Here is a 7028-nt window from a genome sequence, read left to right as displayed (position 1 = left end):
TGTTGTTGTTCTTTCTTTTTTTTTTTTTTGCATACCTGATATTTTGGTTTCTATGTGGCAAAGGATGGATTTTACGTTGTCGAGTGTTGAATTTTGTTCTGCACACAGGTAAGCACTCATAGATAATAAGCATGATCCCTTTGAGGTTTACTTCCATGTTTTGTCAGCATGACCAGAGCAGCTTTTTCTGTGGAGCTAACTTAGCTATAACTATTTAATGTGACCTTTCAACAAACTCTGCTCTTTGTCTTGTGTATTTTAAGGTCTTTCCACTCTGGTTGGTTGGCATAAAACTATCTCTCCCTATGTTTGAACTCTGGCAATTGTTAAACCAATTGCTCTCTCACTAGCTTTCAGTGGTTATTTTCCCAGACTCAGGGACTGTTTTTTCCCCACAAATGGCCAAATCAGCTGAAGCCTTAAGGAGATTCTCCTGCAGACTCCCAAACTCTTTCCTGTTTATTTCTACCACTCCACTATTCTGCTCTGTAAAATCTCATTCTTGACCTTCCTGAGCTCTGATAACTGTCTTCTCAACTCACTGCCCCCACTCCAGGCTTTATTGCAGCTTCCTGTGCTTTGGCCTGAACCCTGGCTCCAGGTGGTAGACTGGGGCAATCATAAACCTTACCTTCTTTCAGGAATCTCGATCTGGTGCTGCCTGCTGTCTTTTGTCTGAAAATTGTTAATATACGCTTAAAAAATGTACTTTTCTAGTCATTTATAGTGAGATGGAAAAAGTGCATAGATAGAAAAAGAGATAGGAAATGTATTTTCATTCTCCATGTTTATTACAACTTCTGTTCCAATAGCCAGCTACAGGTGATATTTTTTTTTTCTGTGTACTCTAACCTTGCTCCTGACGTGGCCCTACCCAATCTCTTTTAGGAAAGGTTTCTCCTTGTTTGCTCAGGGTAGGCTCTGGCACTGCAGTGAAGCTTCTTCATTTCTAGATAGCACCTTTATTTTGGAATGAACTGGTAAGGAGAACCATCAGGGGAGGAAGACAAAACAAAATTGAAGTTCATGGACATCAGTGAGACATAATGATGAGGCACACTGTGTCCCTCACTACTTCCCACAATGCTCATATACAAAGTCACCTTACACACAAACACACACTTGTTACACACATGTGCACACAGCAATACATCCACAGCTACAAAATTAGCTTTCAGAAAGTTTTTTCTACATGTACCCTTATCTTTAAAATTTATCTCCTGAACTCTCTCTCATCAGGTTAAAGGAAAGGATCTCTTCCAGCTTACTGTTAACCATTTGAAATGCTGTAGTTTCGCACAAGTCACAGTCCTGGCTTCTCCAAGCAGCAGCCTGCACCCCCACTCCTTCCTGCCAAGAAAGTACAGTTGAAGGAATAAGAATTTGTCAGGATCTTCTTTAGAAACCTTCATTTAAAGTACTCACTTGTGGAATTGAGGTTGTGTCTGCTTCTAGTATATTTCTGCAGTTTGGTCAACAATATTTTTTTTCTGCCAAAATTTTAAGTATTTTTTCAAAGGATTGGCTCTCTCTACCTATTTGTGAACTAAAATTTAACTCCAGATTGCTTTTATTTCTGAGAAATGTGTTCATTTTCTAAAGAAATGTTACAGAGTTACTCTCCAAAATATTGAAATGACTTGCAGATGAGCTTGCTAAACATATACTGCTGAATATTGGTAGAAGCTGAAAGATGCCAGAAAACTAGGGAATAATAAATGCTATCTTTAAAAAGTCCTGACAAAATGTTAGGTAAAGGAAAAAGCACACTGACATGCTCAGAATAATTCTGCTACAGTTGATCAAATATATGCCTGAAACATTTGTAGCCAGAGTAGTAAACACTAGAAGTGAGAATGGCTATAAGAATGTAATTCAAGCTATCTCAAATCAATTTTCTTATAAAAATTTCCATTAAACTGGTTAGCCAAGGAAATGTTATAAATGTAACATGTCTACATTTAAATTAGCATGTGACAAAGTCTTATGATATTCCTATGGAAAATAAGACAACTATGGCTTTTAAAATAACTTAAAAAGACTCATAATGGTTTAAATGACTGCACCTAAACTTTAATGATTAATGAGTGAATGTCAACATAGAGGAAGGTTGAAAATGGCATATTATAGCTTTCTGTACTGGGTTTTTATTTATTACTCAATTATATAAGAATGAAAGTTACATACTTGTTAAATTTCTGTAGAAAAATGTTGAAGATAATGATGAGTATATATTTTTCATGTCAGAATCATGGATTATGAAGATCTTGGCAAACTGGCTGCAAAATATAATATTAAGCACTAAAAGTGGCAGGTATAGCTACATAGCAACACACCTAGTCAAAAATATTTTGACCTTGAAGTAGGTGACTATTAGTTCAATATTAAGCAATAGTATATTGAGGGTCCTAAAATCTTGTTACATTCATTTTCTGTTTTGATGGTGAATGGCAATGACAATGTACAGTCTCTAAAAGCATGCAAGATGATAGTCCTGCTCTGTTTTGTAGAGGCATGAAAAGTCTAAGAATACAATAGACACTTCAGAGATGTAGCAATGGGATAGAATTGGGCAAGAAGGTGAGTGGCCTGGAAAACACAGAGGCAACAGATAGAAATAAAAAAGAAACTGATCATTGTAAACCTGGTAAAGAAAAGACCCACATATCCTTGAATGCTCGAAGGGCTATCACATGAAAGATTAGTACTTTGTATAGGTCAAGACAGCAGAACCAGTAAAGTCAAAGAGAAGTTAGATATACAACCCTTTGGAACAAATCTATAAACTGAGATGCTCAATGAGAGTAAATCCTGGTTCTTTCTTGTTTATCCTAGTAATCTCCTGAGTGCCATGGAATGGGAGCTTCGGAAGTGTCCCTGCCACTGCAAGTCGTTCAAGAATATTTTAAAGTTTTATCAGATGAACTGTACGGTTTTTCAACTAAGATGTTCTTTGACTCAGTTTGACACAAAGATTTTCTCCCACACAGACCCCTCTCACAGTGGTCTTTACACACTTGCTTACACTAAATTCGTCAGTATTATAGTGCTGCCTTTTTGAAATCGTTCACATGACATTGTACCCTCTACCTATATCTTGTCCATCTTTCAAATCTAAACCCTTAGTACCTCTCTTCTCTGAAGCATTTCTTTTATTATTCAAACCACTCTCATTTGCAACTCCTATTGCAAGTATCACTCAACTTTTTAAAATTTAATATACACTTAGCATTCAAGTTAAGCTCTGCAAGAGGAGAAATGTGTTGGGAAAAGTAAAAATAGTATTTTTTCTCATTCTGAAAATTCTGAAAGATCTTTTTTGGTCACAGAGGTTACAAACACATATGCACATGCATGCACACACACAAAACTCCAGAAGGACAATCTTTGAAGGTAGGAAATACCAGACTTAACTAAGCATTTACAAATGATAGGGAGCTAAGAAGAAGTGAGGACACCTGCAAAGTAATTATATTTTTGTTTAAACTTAAACTTGTCAATGGCTTCTTTCCTTGAAAACGTTATATTCTATTTGATATCCGGCTACACTTGTTGGAAACTTAGTGAAAACTCCTTAGTGATCCCACTTGGAAATTATAACCATACAACTAAGATGTTTTGAATATTAGCCTAGCCATATGTCATATAAACTTTAGGAACTCTTAAAATCTCTTCTTTTACAGAAATTCTCTCTCTTGCCTGATGTTGTTTAAGGGCCAGAAGGCTAACTTCCTTCAATGAGACAAAAAAATATTCCAACTACCAGTATAAATAAGAAAACTTTCTTTCAAATACAAAATCAATTTCCTCAACTCTAGAAGGAATTCTGATTCAGTGGTTTTTACTCTTACTACTTCGCTTCAAACAGGGACCTACACATTTTTTATGCAATAATAATTAAGTTCCTCTTCTGATTTTTTAAGAATGAAAATAATTAAATGTGTTGAAGAGACCACTGACCACTAAAAATAGCCTCAATTACCTTACACATATGGCCTCTGCATTGAAATATATGGCATTTTTCCAATCATTTTCAAATCTTCTCAGAACTTCTTTTTTTAAAAAATATCATATTTGCAAGATTTGAATCAATGCTTTAACAGAAACTGATTCGCAACTCCCAATTGCTGTTATCATCAGTTTTAACAAGTCTCCTAAATTTGTTCTGTGTCTGTTTTCTTGATTATAAATATGGAAACAGTTTTGATATAACAGAACATCTAATGACATCAGTTTCCCCTCAACACACAAGTCACTCCATGATTATATTGGCCATTTCCATTGGTTGGCAGGAGGCTCAGTACAGTCTTCCATGGTTACCATTGTATCATTTTTCTTGTCAACCACAGTTCACTTTCAACCTGAAGAATCCCCTTTGGCCACCCTAAAGCTGATTTTCTAATTTGTTAACATCTGATTCTGTTTAACTCTATCAGCTTCTCATTTGTAATCTGTTTTGTATACTTTCTATATGCTGCATTTTTAGGGATTTGCTTAAGAACATCAAGAATCTTTGTGTCCTGTAGTTTCAGCCTCTCGTGCGGACTCTCACATACAGCCAGGCCCAGGAGCCCAGCAGTCTCCTTCAGCAAGCCCACCATGACAGTGCTGAGGAGCCGAGTTCGCAACTTTTAAAAATCCCTTTTTTCTCTGTCTTTGAAGCATTTATCACCATTTAACATACTTTATGTTTTACATTTTTTCTTCTATCTTCCCACATTAGAATTTAAATTCTACAAACTGGTGGCTTTAACAACAGAATTTACACTGTCAGTGTACTGTAGTCCAGAAGTCCCAAATCAAGGTGTCCACAGGGGTGGTTCCCAGGGGAGGGCCCGAAGAATAGTGGGCTCCATATGTATCTCATAGCATCTGGTGCCAAATGGCATCTCTCCAAACTTGGCCTTTGTCTTCACATTGACTTTCTTCTAAAGAAAGTAAGGGGCTCTGTATGTTCTTTCCTATCTCACAGATGATTGAATTTAGAGCTCACCCTAATGCCATCTTGGGATCTTTCCCTTTATTACATTCTCATTGACCCTATTCCATTCTGGGCTTGACAGTGAAACACTTATTTTGGGGGAACCACAATGTAACTCACTACAGCTGGTAAAATTTTTCTCTTGTGTTCACTGCTGTATATCCAGAACATGCACCATTGCCTAGAATGTAATAAGTACTCAGTGAATACTTTTTCAATGAGTGCATGAGGACTTACAAACTGCCAGACCCTAGATTTCTAAATCCAATGCTGTGTGTGTACTGCTGATGTACAAATAGTAGAGATGTGAATGGGTAAGAGAGTCACTGGGTATCACTTTTGATTTGTTTTCTCTCACCACATAAGCATCATGTTCCTCCTGCCCTGCTGGGTAATATAACTTTTGAAAGAACCATTCTTGCCCTACCCTCCACCCTGCCCCCCAAAAGGATCTTTCTATTCAAGAGAACTATTCAAGAATATATGAATTCATGAGAAAAATATGTAAATAAAATCCTATGCATAAAATATAATATCAAGGTGTAGTTACAAACTTTGTCATTCAGATAACCATAAGATATTATACTTACTTAAACACCATGTTATAGTCATGTGTTTTGCTATATATGTTTTAAAATTTTTAAATAATTTGAATCTGTAAAATAAAAACTCAGAAAAAAAAGAACTGAGTTCTGAGCTTATCGCCAACACTTTATTTTCTCTAATAAATATTGATTAAAAATGCCAAATATCCTAATTCATCTATTTTATATTTACATCAAAAAAGCAGTCTCACATTGTCTATTTCCTCTATGATCTTTATAAATTAGGACAACTAGTCAGCTTTCCACTGTGAATGTTATATGAAATTGATAGGACAGCTTTTTTGTTATGTTAAACTCATTTACCATTTACATAGGTGATGAGAGTCTGAAAATATGGTTAGGACAACAAGTCACTCATGAGCTCAGAACAAAAGTTATCAGCACACACTCTCCTGAACAACATTACCCTAGGAAAAAAGGGTAGGCAATACTTTACAAAATTTGAAGTCTACTGCTTGCTGTTCTTGATTCTCTGATTTATTTTATGCCTTGAATGTGAAATTATATATTACTTTCCTTAACCTTTATATACATGATATATACATGATAAATATTATAAATATTTATATACATTATAAATATTATAAAATAGATCTATGAAAAATCTATTATGCATTTTATATTTCTTTTTTCTATACCACCACCAACCACTCCCACTCACATGCATCTAAAACGCATATAAAATTATGTAAAAGAGTATTCAATTCTATAGTGAAAATATCACATGTGCAATGCCCCCCTTCTTATGCTAGCAACTCAGTATTCAAAAGCAAAATTACAACTAAAAAGGGTACTCAAAAAAAAATCTGCGAAAAAAAAAAGACCTTATTAAAGACTGACTGATTGGTTACCAAGGTCACAGGTCTGATTTTTAGAAAAGTTTTATATAGTTCCAAGAATGGCATCCAGATGCTTTCTTAGGTATGGGTGTCATTATTTTTAGCAAAAGAAACCTTTTCACCCTTAGCCACGTCAAAGCACAAAGAATTCCATAAATCAGTGCCAGGCTTGTTTTTATTCCTAAATACCTAATCGCATATATAGTTATGTCCCATAAATTTTATTACTTTGTTTTCAATAATAATTTAGAAGATTAAAATGGACTTTTAAAATGTAAATGTATTTTTAGCACTCTTTTCTGTTTTTCTCTACATCCAAAATTTCTTTTAGTTCGGGCAATGAAATTGGACTAGTCAGTTTAATTTCTATTGCTAGTCCATTTCACCTCTTAGATTCCAGGGGACAAAACTAACCAACAACATTTCTAGTGAAAACATTGTAAGAAATTCTTAAAACCAGACTCTAAACAAGCACATACAGTGGAACATTTTTTATTTATCACAAGCTGTATAAATTTTGAAAAGACTATTTTTGCCTTAAGTCTGAAACCATGCCCTTTTTGTCATTGAGAAATATAGAAATATTTGAAATTCTTCAGTAAT

General features: G+C 35.0%; 1 pseudogene; it reads right to left on the bottom strand.

Moving 5' to 3' along the window:
• Positions 1-4194: 4194 nt before the first annotated feature.
• Positions 4195-4601, bottom strand: LOC114493824 (annotated as a pseudogene).
• Positions 4602-7028: the final 2427 nt, after the last annotated feature.

This window comes from Phyllostomus discolor, chromosome 4 (assembly GCF_004126475.2).
Source record: "Phyllostomus discolor isolate MPI-MPIP mPhyDis1 chromosome 4, mPhyDis1.pri.v3, whole genome shotgun sequence".
In the NCBI taxonomy this organism is placed as follows: domain Eukaryota; kingdom Metazoa; phylum Chordata; class Mammalia; order Chiroptera; family Phyllostomidae; genus Phyllostomus; species Phyllostomus discolor.
Note: the sequence above shows the minus strand (reverse complement) of the source record. Positions and strands in the feature narration are given on the sequence as shown.